At 37.2% G+C, this 12,640-nt stretch overlaps 1 long non-coding RNA gene across 9 annotated transcripts in view; it reads right to left on the reverse strand.

Moving 5' to 3' along the window:
* The window catches only part of LOC308070597, a 306,714-nt gene that overhangs the window by 271,555 nt on the left and 22,519 nt on the right, over window positions 1–12,640 (reverse strand). For 5 of the 9 annotated variants that reach the window (XR_013930761.1, XR_013930765.1, XR_013930766.1 and 2 more), the window contains 4 exons: window positions 10,003–12,271; window positions 7,199–7,354; window positions 6,241–6,350; window positions 5,390–5,558 (listed from right to left, as the gene is read on the reverse strand). The exons of 1 other annotated variant lie outside the window; for it this stretch is intronic. This is a non-coding gene — a long non-coding RNA (uncharacterized lncRNA). The remainder of the gene's footprint in view (window positions 1–5,389; window positions 5,559–6,240; window positions 6,351–7,198; window positions 7,355–10,002; window positions 12,272–12,640) is intronic. 3 more of the 9 variants (XR_013930760.1, XR_013930764.1, XR_013930763.1) reach the window with 2 other exon arrangements.

Below are 12,640 nucleotides of genomic sequence, written 5' to 3' on the forward strand. Positions count from 1 at the left end.
AAGCAATGCAAGTTTAAAAGTCAGCTTTAATAGGTTCTTTATAATATATGTCAGCAGATTTCCTTCAAGTAACAGTACTTGCTACTACATTGTTCTGTCACACTTCCCAGACTTCAAAGGTAACTTTACCCTCAGAAGTTCACTGGACAAATTTGTGTACAGAAAAAAAATGTTTTTTCAAATAATTTAAAGGCTGTAAAATATTCTTGTCTTTGCCTGACTGACAAGTTCATGATCTACATTTCTCGTACAGCAGACAGACTGAATAGAACTGAAGCGGATAGAAAATGTGAACTATAAATCACCACCATTAAAGGTTTTTCCCAGACAAATATAGAAATTTAGTTCATGAGGAGTTTGGCAGAGTGACACATTTCTCATTTAAGCATTCTTGTGTGTGATGTTGTGCAACAAACAACAATATGGCATGCACAAACGATAAACCAGAGCTTCACTGAATAAGTACACACTTAGTCACCTTGGTAAGCTGTAATCACCTCATATTTCTATAATAAAAGGAAGCAGAAAATTGCTGTGGAGTAAATAGAAAAGATTTCCATGTGCATTATGTGCTTACAAGCAGAAAAGGGAAGTTAGCTGACTCTCAGGAGTAAAGCCAAACTGCTTTACTTCACCCTCATCTCCTTTTGTTTTCTCATTTTACCCCCATACTTTGTACAATACAACTCGGTATTAGAAATTTTTTCTTTACTCAGAAGGAGGATCATAGATAACATCAGTCCATTACTTGACAAGATCAGTCACCTCACAAATATGGTTGTAAACAGAGAGACATTTAACGTGCTTTTCACCTCCATATTTAACACTGATCATGGGCCCTGGGACCCCCAGAGCCTTGTGTTAGAAGAGTGTGACTGGGGACGGGTATGATAAACTCCAGCCAATTTGGAACTCGTCTGAGCCTTGCTGTTCCAGCCAGACACATATAAATCTATGGGACCCAATGGGATTCATCCCAGGGTACTGAAAAAGCTGGCTGATGTTAGTGCAGGACCTATCTCAACTATTTTTAAAATGGTCTTGGGCAACTGTAGAGGTCCCAATCGACTGGAAGTTGGCAAAGGTGGTCCCAATTTTCAAGAAGGATAAGAAGGAAGACCCTTGTAATTACAGGCCTGTCAGTCTCACTTCAGTGCCCAGTAAAATTATGAGAAGGTTATTCTGAGAGTTAGTGAAAAACACGAGAGAGACCATGCAGCCATAGGTGATAGCTCCAGCATGAGTTCACAAGGGGAAAGCCCTGCTTAACCAACTTAATTTCCTTTTATGACAAGGTCACTCATCTAGTCAACCAAGGGAAACCAGTAGATGTGAGGGGTTTATTTTAGCAACGCTGTCTCTTATAGCATCCTTCTGGACATAGTGTCCGGCATACAAAGTCTACAATACATGAGGTGACCAATTAGCCAACAGGCTGGGCTCTAAGAGTTGTACTAAATAGGGCTGCATCAGGCTGCCAACCTGTCACCAGTGGGGTTCCCCAGGGCTCAAACTTAGGGCCAATGCTCTTTACTGGTTTCGTAAATGATCTGGACACAGGAATTGTACATACATTAATACGTTTTCTGATGATACTAAATCAAGAAGTGCTGTGGACTCCCTTAAGATGGGCAATCAGCAACCATATGAAATTTAACACAAGTGCAGGGTTCTGCAACTGGCATGGGGTAATCCCAGTTACAGGTGCAAACTGGGAGACAAGCAGCTGCACAGCAGCCCTGTGGAAAGAAATCTGGGAGTTTGGGTCAGTGGTGAATTGAATCGAGCTGTCCAGCTATTGTTGAAAGGTCTCAAGGACAAGACTTAAAAGGAACAGTTGAGGTCACTTAGTTTGTTCAGTTTGGAGAAGGCCGAGGGGTGACCTCATCGCAGTTTACAACTTCTCCAAGGGGGGTAGTGGAGGGGAGACACTGATCTCCCCTCTGGTGACCAGCGATAGGACAAAAGGAAATGGAATGAAGCTGCATCAGGGGCAGTTCAGATTGGTTCTCCACTGAGAGGTCACTGCAACAGGCTCCTCAGGGAAGTGTTCACAGCACCAAGCCTGCCAGAGGTCAAGAAGCATGTCTGGATGATGCTCTTAGTCATGTGATTTAGTTTTAGGTAGTTCTGTGAGGAGCAGGGAGTTGGTCTCAACAGTCCTTATGGGTCCCTTCCAACTTGAGATACTTTATCATTCTTCCTCAAATTCTTTGACTCTTCCTGATGTCTTTTTCTTTTTGGAAGAAGCATACCTGACTGTAGTTTAGAATATGAGAAGTCCCATTCCCCACCTTAAAGTTCCTCCTAAGAAATGCTCACAGAAATCGCAAGCTATAGAAAGAAGGTGGGAATACAGCAACCGAATTTCTCAGAGCAGCAAACAAAATAGATGCTTTAGAATTTTACTAGTAAACTGGACTTATGCATTACTGTCCTGAATAACTATATGCATGCACCAAATGATCAGCTACATAGTACGATATAGTATGGTCTCAAAAAAAAAAAATTAGTTCTAAGTGTAAAGCCATAAAGGTTCTTCCATAGAAGCTCCTTAATCTTATGAGCAAAAGAATATTGTAACACAGAGATTCAAGAATTACCAGAAAAATAAATGCAGCGTGGTTCTTATGCTTACAAAACACCATTTGCCTATTTCATACAGTAAACTCTTACTAAGCATTTAATAATGCAATTCTAAAATGGAATTTTCACAAAAAAATACTTACTGTCCTGGATGAAAGCAGAATAAATGTCAATTTCTTTAAGTCAAACAAAACTATGACATCTGCAGTCTAAATAGAGCTAATCTTCTTTCACTATTTATGAGTAGTATGGCATTTAAGTAACTCAGTGGTAAGTCAAATATCACAAACTACCTGGAGGGAACAAATAAAATTCTACAGTCAAAATACAAAGAAGTTACATTATTGGCCATGCTTGGGATCTTTCTAGTCAGATTCCAATATCTTGCAGTTGGAATGTATCCAGTGTTTGATAAACAAGATTTGAGAACATGCAAAATAAAAGTATATGAAGCAACCTGCTTCTGATTCAAGGTTTCTTCCTAACTGTCAAAGTTCACAGCTCTGTATAGTCACTCAAATTATCATACTTCAATACTGTTAACCTCAAATACAATTTTACTTACTGTAGACAATTATGGGTTTGCAAAATGTATTCCTTTGAATAGATTTGTCCCCCATTACATTAAACAAAAAAATGCATTCTACAATCCTCGTACAAGGAAAATATATTTTAAAATAAACTTCATGTGGAATATAGCTGGTAAGCAGAGGAGGACACAGCTAGCCTAAATCCTATGAGGACCTAGGTTCTCACTTATATGGAACCTGTATTTTCACTGTAACTGATATATCCTGATATCCTTAGTCTTCAGCACAGCTGATTATGAGGCTGCAACATTCAGAAAATATTCTTTTGTTTGGAAGTAGAGCTGTTCTTTAGACAAACATGTATTTGCCATCTTGCCAGAGTACAGTAGTATGTGTCCTGACTAAGTCTTCTAGTTTCCTTTTCAGTAAAGGGACAGAAAAAACCCCAAGTTTTTTCCATTTGCAATCCTTCCAAACAGAGGATATAGTACAACCTGAAATCAAAAAGCTGGATACTTCCTACACAGAAAAAGTTGTAATTCTTCTGTACCAGCATTGGCAGAGCTGTAACACTGCTACTTGCCCCAGAATTCTTATAGAGCAAATAGCAGTAAAGAATGCTATTAATACTACTTCAAATGTCATGCTTAATTTATGAAACCTTCATTTAAATCTCCTTGTTAGATGGCTAGAAATTCAATATTATTTGTGCCTTTTTTATTTCAATTTAAATTAAGCATATCTTTGGTAAGTGGATCAGAGGACTGGGGGGGCATGGTTTGGTTGGGGGTTTTGTAATTTATTTTTTTTTTAATCGTCATTACTATCTTCTTAAAATTTCAACCAATCAGTCTTTGAGGAAGGGCATCTGAAAATCATGGCACAGTAAAGATAAAAGCAATTCAACAGTAGCAGCAGTTTTCATACTAAGAACAATTAAACCTGAATTAGAATAAAGTGATCAATGCAATTAAAGTCTTACATACAGATGCTGTAATAGGCATATTTCGGTGCTTAGTCTCAAATAAGAGTCCGTGACCTAAACAAAAGTTGCCACATGCCTTACACAATGCTCAAGAAGGGGTGAGAACAAATTTAAGTCAGCAGGAAAAGAGTAGCATCACCAAAACCTACTACAGACAAAACTTTTTAATAAACAGTATGTCTCTAAATATCTTTTCCAGGTGTGATGGAAAGCATTTTAATTCACTAGAGATCCATAGCCTAGATCTCCCTCCTCTAAGAAAGGTACAGATTCCTTAAAGAGCTGACTGGCACCTGCTCTACTCATGTAAAAAACTACTTGAGAAAAAGAAGTTTCTATTGTTCATGGAAGAGCCTAGCAATCACCTTTAAAATATAAAGCTTGACTTGAATTTTCTCCTCACAATGAAGGAGCTCAAATTTAGGTCTTTATTTTCCCAGAGAACATATTAACAAGCAAGCTACAATATTCAGATGAAGCTGCATTACTGTAAGGAAAATAGTTCAAGAATCCTTGGGTCAAGTAGAAGGATCTGCATGAGAGGGCATCTCAGCATCTCACTAACAATTCTAACATGTTATTAGCGATAATAAACTTTACTGGAAGCCAGAACAAAACCCTCATGGTAGTCCTCTTTTCAGACAGATGCTCTGTTGAGTGGAATACAAAAATATCATATATTTTCTTGATGGCATATGTACAATTACATATGTCTTGAAGCCTGCTCACCACGTAATCACACAAAAGTAACAATTCCATTAATTTCTAATGCTCAGCTGATGAAAATTGAGAAAGTTTTAGTCATGCTAAAGAACTTTCAATTACAAAAGCAAAAAAAAACCCAAGACTCCACACACCACCAGAAAGCACTCACAAGTTTTATCAGAACTGCAATTTAAACATGTAAATTTGAAAGAAATTATGCCTTTAAATGGCTAATATTTTATGAGCAGGAATAAGATTCAGGCTCTTACTTGTAAGATACTGAACATGTATATACAGAAGATAGCCATGGAAAAACAAAAAGAGCACAAATTCCAGAATGTTTCAATATGTTACAGTCTCCCGCCGTTAATCTTCTGACAAATGTTTGGTGTTTTATGGAATTAAAGGTCAAATACATCCTATAATGTTTAGGAGGAGCAGAGGCAGGTCACTCAGAAACACCTAAGTTAAATTTCTACCTTCTATAGTCTCATTTTCAACATGCAATGCTACAAGGAAAAAGCCAAATCATTTTTCCACACATCTATCCATTATACACAATCCTCCTCCAGTGCAGACTTACCAGGGAGAAAGGTGGCTCGAAGCTAACACCCTCAAGTACCAAAACTTCTCATTTTTGCTTCCTACTACAGCTCCAGGCTTGAAATCCTTCCACAGTATTTGTTACCATCTGCTGAATAATGGTATTCTTTCTCTGCCATAATGACAAAAAGTATTTTCAGGACCACTTTCTGGAACATACAAAATAACCACACATCTGATAATGCAGCAGTAGTTCTACACAAAGTAGATGCTGAACTATTCTCTCTACCAATCTGTCAATCATCCACCAACAATCTGCAAGATCATTGCTTAACATTAGACCAAACACAGGCCCTCTGGACAGGCAAAATGACATGAAGTTCATTTAAAAATCTTCCCCAATTAAGTGTTCTTACCTCAGGTGATTAGATAACTGCCTGAGTAGTAAAGATGTCCAAGACAGTAATCAAACAATTGGACTAACAAGGAGAAAAATACCATCATTGTTTAATGGAAAGTTAACTTAAAACCAGCTGTTATTTCAGAAAAATCTGGGGGGAAACGGTGTGTTGATAATACTAAATTAAAGGAAAATATCTGGCATTAAACATGCCCAAACTGTTCACGTTGCTTGTCACAATAACATTCTTGATAAATAACTGAATAAATCTGAGTCAAGCTCAGTCTACTGCCTCTGAGGAACTAGAGGCTCATTACCAATATCATTATCTAAAACTAATTAGTAGTTGGTGATTGTAGCCTGCTGGCACTAGAAAGCTGATTAACATTCCTCAGAAACAAACAGGGCTGGACTGGGGGAGGAGAGGGATATTTCCCTTTTGCTTCAACCTCAAATAGCAGAAAGGGAGTTAAATAATTAACTATTTATACCTGTGCACGTTGCAGCTTAGTTTTTTCCATTAATCTGTGAAACACAGTGATACCGGATCTGCTTGAGGCTTTTTCATTGCTTGGCGTACATTGTGTTCTGAATTTTTTGCCTGGTTGGGTGACAGAAATAGAAATCAAGTGCAATTAAGTATTTTATTACCATTGTTTAATTAAATAAATACTGGATTAACTTGTCAAAGCAGATTTCGCTGGCACGCTAGAACAGCATTTTTGTTTTTCTTCATGAATGTAATCTGTGCCTAAATACTGTGATGATTAGTATAATTACTTTGAATAATACTGGGTGTATTTAGGGGAGAGGGATGGACCAATTATTGACTATTCCATAGAAAACATTTCCTTTCATTTCCCTAATAATATTCTATGTAACCATTTTTCTCCTTTGTTAACTGAAGAATGGGTTCCTTTAAAAATCATAAAAAGAAGTTCAGGACAAATTTCCATAGTGGTCAAAAGTTCCATATCAGAAGAAAGCTCTGCAGTGTGACGTAAGTCTTGGTGTCTTATTTAGTGGACACAGTAAGGGTCATATTTGCAAGTAAATTTTCAAAAACATAGATATGTGTATTGGAAAATTTTCCTTTTGCTACTATCCAGCTTCCTTGTAAAACATGTGTTATTAAAAGTAGTTTATTCCCAGTGTAAACCTCTACTGTAGTAAAAGATCAGATGAGCAGGAGGAGGTAAAGTTTTACTTGTACCTCTGCTGGTTTCTATATGGTGAAAAATACATATCTATGCATATACATATATATATTAATATACACAGATACACATTGATAACGTAAGGAGAAAAACAGATTTGTCAACTCTGCTGCAAACAAAGGGGGGGGTTAAATCATTTCTTTGATGTAATATTCTGAAGCACTAGATTTAATCACTGCGACACAGCTAAGAGGCGATGCTCAACAGGCACTGCATCCAGCGCATTACTGACCTCCAATGGATGCAGGTGCTCAGCTCTATCACCAAAAGTATTTAAGGCTGTTGAGATTCTTCTTCAGTTTAAATATTTCCCTTTATTTGGAATAGCAGGATGTGAGATTATCCCTCTACTTTTATGAGCCATCAGAAAACTAGCATTCATGAAGGCCTAAGCACACAAAAATATGCTACATCAGTATTATAAAGTATACTTGGTTTTGACAAAAAAAATTACTTAAAACAAGAAGTAACATGGCACAAACTAAAGGACAAGTAGTATGCTGTATCTAAATTTAAAGTCTGTACTTGTGCCATACCTCAAACACTAGAAATTTTGTTCAAAGTCATTTATTCGTAACAAGATTAAATACAGCTTTGACATAATGTGTGCAACATTTAAATTATGCCTTGGTGCAAAAACTAGCATGAAATATTTGTACAAAGTAGTGCGTAGCAGCAGTAACACTAAACTAGACCATGTTCATTACAGTAGAATAAAAGGAAAACACATTTCTTAAGCTTTGGATTTCAATAGAGGCATTTCTATGGCTGTATTTATAATACTCAGACTCAGAAGAAAAGTTCACAATTCACATACAGCAACTGAAAAAAAAACCCAGAGATCTTTCTGGTTAGAACAATAGTCTGTAACAAGGTTGATACCTTTTATATAAATACATGTCTGAACGTTACAGAATTTTACAGTTGAAACTGGAGTTCGTGCATTCGATGCAGAATCATCGAATAACCTAGGTTAGGAGGACATCATGTGGTAGAATAACGTATGAACAGACACTGTAACTCCCAAAAAAAACCACGCCGTCTACAGCTGCTGCCCCTTGCAGCCAAAAATACTAAATACTGTTGACAGACTCTGTGACTCTAGAAGCAATCTCCAATATTCGATATTAGGATAAAAGAGAGAATTATTAAGATGATCTGCAATTCTGTTACAAAGGTGTGGGTGAACGACTGGATTCAGCGCAAGTTTCCTCAGTTACTAAGCCCTAAGCAGCCATTTTAAAATTTTAGAAGTACACAGTCCCATTTACAGGATTAAATTTCACCCTTCCATGCACTTCGCTCAAACGGTCTTTGCCAGAGCCCTACCAAAAGCAGTAATTTGTGCATCTGTGACCTGAAAGCATCGATAAGCAACTCCACAGAATATACGCAAGAGCTTCATCCTACCTCATCAGTAAAATCTCTCGTGAACAACTCCATCATTACTAGCACATGAATCCAAAAAATGTAGCTCTAGACAAGTATTTCTGGAACTATGTGATTTATGTCGCATTTCTCTAAAAAATCCATATTATTTCCCTTGACAGAGGCCGATAATAAATCCTTAGAATATCAGATGAATCTGCTTAAACCTTAATTTTAAAAATTAAAAATAAAGCAATCCACTATAGTTATAATACTATCCATAAATTATGGAGTCAGTTCAGATTGTTATGGTATCAGTCCAGGAAATCGGAAAAAATTGCAAGAACAGAGAACAATTTAATAGAATGGCTAAGGATGGACAAACCTCTACATGTTTAGAATTTCATTTCAGATAATCACTGAAGACAATGGAAGTTTTTTGGAACCAGGAAAAAAAAAAGCTGGAAAACAGCAATTCTAAGGGGATTTTTCTCTTTCCTATTTCTGGCCAAAAGATATAGGGTTCAGATCATGTTATTTCCTTTCACAAAATCATAGACTCACTCTTGAAGTATTTTTTTTTTTACTGAATTAGAAAAGCTAACACAGAGACATTAACAGTACTTTTCAATGTGTTCTAAAATTAAATGTTCCCTACGGATGACAAGAATTCTGTAATGCTGACTGCAAACACACAACTGAGATGTCCTGAAATACTTCTGTTTACAAGGCTTTTGTAATCAGTCTCAGCCTTAATACTCAGAAGAGCCAAGCATTTCTTCCCCTACTACAGCATCATTTAGCAACCCTGGATCTTCCATCCTATTCCAACATTCTTAACAGAATACATATTTACAAAATAATAGTTTGTGAACTCCCATAATTCACCTCAGTGAGCAGTCTCAGATATATCTTAAAGCTTTAAACCAACCTCCCCAGAAGAGTTTTGAAAACCCAAGAACCTGCACAATCAAGTCTGCAAGCTGGGTAACCACCTTTCAAGCACAGGCTAACTAGCCACGAAGGCTGGACAAAGAAACTGGGTTTCTAATCAGTGGGATCCCAGAACAGCATTCTGGCAGGAGTAGCTGGAAAGAAACAAACACCTACACGCCATGTTTCATATGTATATCCTGCATTTTATCAGTTGGAAAGAAGCTTACTTAGCAGCAGCGCTGTCAGAGGAGGGGAAGTTTATTATGAAAAGAGGCATCTCTGCTATCAGTGAGCAGGGCTGAGGCGTCTAAGTTCATCAACAACATTTTTAAAACAGTGTAGGATATCTCAGTACAGTTGAGATGGCTGAAGAAGTAGTTTCAAGACTGAGCTTGGCTGGTTTTGGTAGGATTTATGAGATGGGATGCCTGCTGCAGAAGAGAGGTGGATTCTGTGATACACATTCCTATTCTGCAGGCAAGGCTGGGAAAGTATTTGGAATGTAACAGCAGCAACTTGCACCAAGACCATAGTTGTTCACCGCCTTGGTGAGAATCAAATACAAAAGAAAAGAAACCTGCTTCTCAGGTTACCCTGACACAGCAAAATGGAAAACTGCATGGCTAAAATCACACCACACAAAAAGGGTCACAGGGTCACCAGGTCTCTTTGTGGCTACATTAAGTAAAACTCATAACTGACTAAAAAAAAAAAACCACATTTTGGCCTTACCTGCTCTCATCAAACCTGCTGTTGAGTAGTCAACAGCCTAACGTTGTTCTGTCACACTCGCTTAATCTCCACTTAATCTGCTTTTGCTTTTTCCTAAGCAAACACATGAATAGACACATACAAAAGGGGAAAAAAATCAGTATCAATGAAAGCACATTGGTGTTGCAGAGGAGGCTTCTAATTGAGCAATCCAGATCTGTTCAAGTGAAATTACAGAAGGTTTACAGAGAATGTACCACCAGAGCATTATTTTATCTCAGTGAATGGGGGAAGGGAAAAAAGACATGTATTTACCAAAGAAAATACTGGGTTTAGAACCCTGAAGGAACACTTCCCAATGTCTATCTACCAAATACTCTCTGTGAGTAACAAAGAAATGTCTACATGCCAGCAAGGGAGCTAACACAATGGGATTTCAGTCTCACCTGCTTCACCAGTCCTGTCTGGTAAAGCCAGTAGGACAAGCAGCAAATAGTAGGAATGCAAATTTCTTCAGCCATGGTGCTTAGACAGCAAGGAAAAGGCTTCTATCAGCCAGCATCCAAAATAACCAAAGGTCATATTTCCTGGAACTCAGCTGCAGAGGGCATGCACTTGAGCATACAACCCCTCTGCCATTCTCGTATCTCCTGATTCTCTCCAGGCTACTGATTTACATCTCCCACCTGCTGGGAAATCATATGCTATCTATCAGTAAGATTTGTTCACAGTGTCACACGGATTGTTGTTTTTAATCTCTGAGTCCAAAATCTCAGTTGACTACCCTCCAACACAGTTCCAAATGCAATCTGAAGGAGTTTCTAGTTGCCCCAAGACACGACTGCACTGTCTTGCTTGGCAGGTGTTTTGAAAGGATTTTCCATCTCATCTTGTTGCCTCTCAGCAGTCAGATGAAAAATTTCTTGAGCATCTGGGACGACATGTATTTGGGGTTTTACACTTAGTCAAAAAAATATTTATCCAACAGATGGAAACATGACAAACTAGTCTCTAAAGTAAGCATGCCTTTTGAAAATCTCATGCCTGAGTCAACATCCATAGTTGGCAGTAGATTGTTACAATTTCAAAAGTGTCATTGCACACAACTGAGAAAATGTCAGGATCAGTCCTCCTTCTTTACATTAAAAAAAAAAATGTGTTTATAACCTAAGAAACATATGGGTAATCTGAGTAATTGAGAAAAATCCAATACCTTAGAGGAGCTATTTATACACAGGATGAGGGAAAATTACATTTGCTTTATGTACTTTAATGAATTAATCCAATTTTTGCAAAAATCCTCAATAAGGCCTGATAACAATTAAAAGTTTTTACCATCCTAGCCAGGTTGTCCAAAACAATGAACAAAAAAAATCACAGCCCTACTCAGCTCAGGACTTTTATGCAGCAATGCACTGCATAAAGACATGTATTTGAGAGAAGAAAATTGCTTTTGAGTTTATTTTATTAAGCTGTAGAGGCAAAATAATTATCTGTTTAAGTTCATTTTATGCAAGTAGGGATTGCCAATGTAAGCACAGAAAACTATGGCAGGAAACAAACTAAACGCTGGACCTAAACTAAAAAACAAATTTAACTTTGGTCATCTTTGATATTTAGTTCCAGATCTGAACTCTGCAGACAGAATTTTTATCTAACTAGTAAGAGGTGGTACAGCTGTTGTTTGTATTAGCAGGCGGAAACACCTCGATTTCCTTTACTTCCACCACATATAGTGGCCTCAGGGTTACAGAGAACTAAAAAACCTTATGGGCACATAGATACAATAAACTCCTTCCTAACAAAAAATTAAGTCACCCTAACATTTTGACTGCATGATTTACCACAAGCCACAGGAAAAAAAAGATGTGACACTTCATCCGGAAGAGCATTTTGTCAACAATTATTCATGGAGGCAAAGTTCAGGAAAAATTGTTTTCTAATTTCTCAGTGGCATCATTTATGAATATCCTAAATTAGATTGTAAGAGTATCTTTAAAGATTTTGTTCTACTTTGAGGGAGTTTACAGGGTTATCTGTACACAATACATTAACTAATCAGTAAATTTCATCAGTGTATATTACCAGAACATACCTCTTTTTATTCTTCAAACTTTTTTTTTTTTAAATTTAAATACATACTGCTGCCTTCTGGAATAGAAATCCATGAAAATATGTCTTCTCAAGACTTCATAAACATGACCATGCACTTGGAAATCAATTACTTCTGTAACACCTAATTTTCTAGTCTTATGCAGGAGCTTCAACGTGACAGATGCCAAATATCACCCTGAAGAAAAAAAGGAAGTCATAAAATTATGCCATCTTTTACTACTAAGGAGAAAAAAAAAGAAAGCATTTTCTACATGAGTTCTTCAATCATCAGAATGTATCCTTTTGAGACTACAGGTTATGGTCTTTCTGTTAAGGTGAGGACAAAAAATTCCAGAGGTGAGTGAAATTTGGATTTTAAAGTGTACCAGGTTCATACAAAAAACTTGATTTCCAAAAATATCAAGTCAGTTTCCTTAAGTACTCAAAAACTTAAACTTTCAGTGATCTTGACTGTTCAGCACTTCTGAAAACTGCAATGACATTTGTCTTAGACCCCCTCAAATTAGTAATTACTTCCAAAAGTGTTTTTTTTTCACTTGTCCAA

This window comes from Falco punctatus, assembly GCF_963210335.1.
Source record: "Falco punctatus genome assembly, chromosome: 10".
Classification (NCBI taxonomy): Eukaryota; Metazoa; Chordata; class Aves; order Falconiformes; family Falconidae; genus Falco; species Falco punctatus.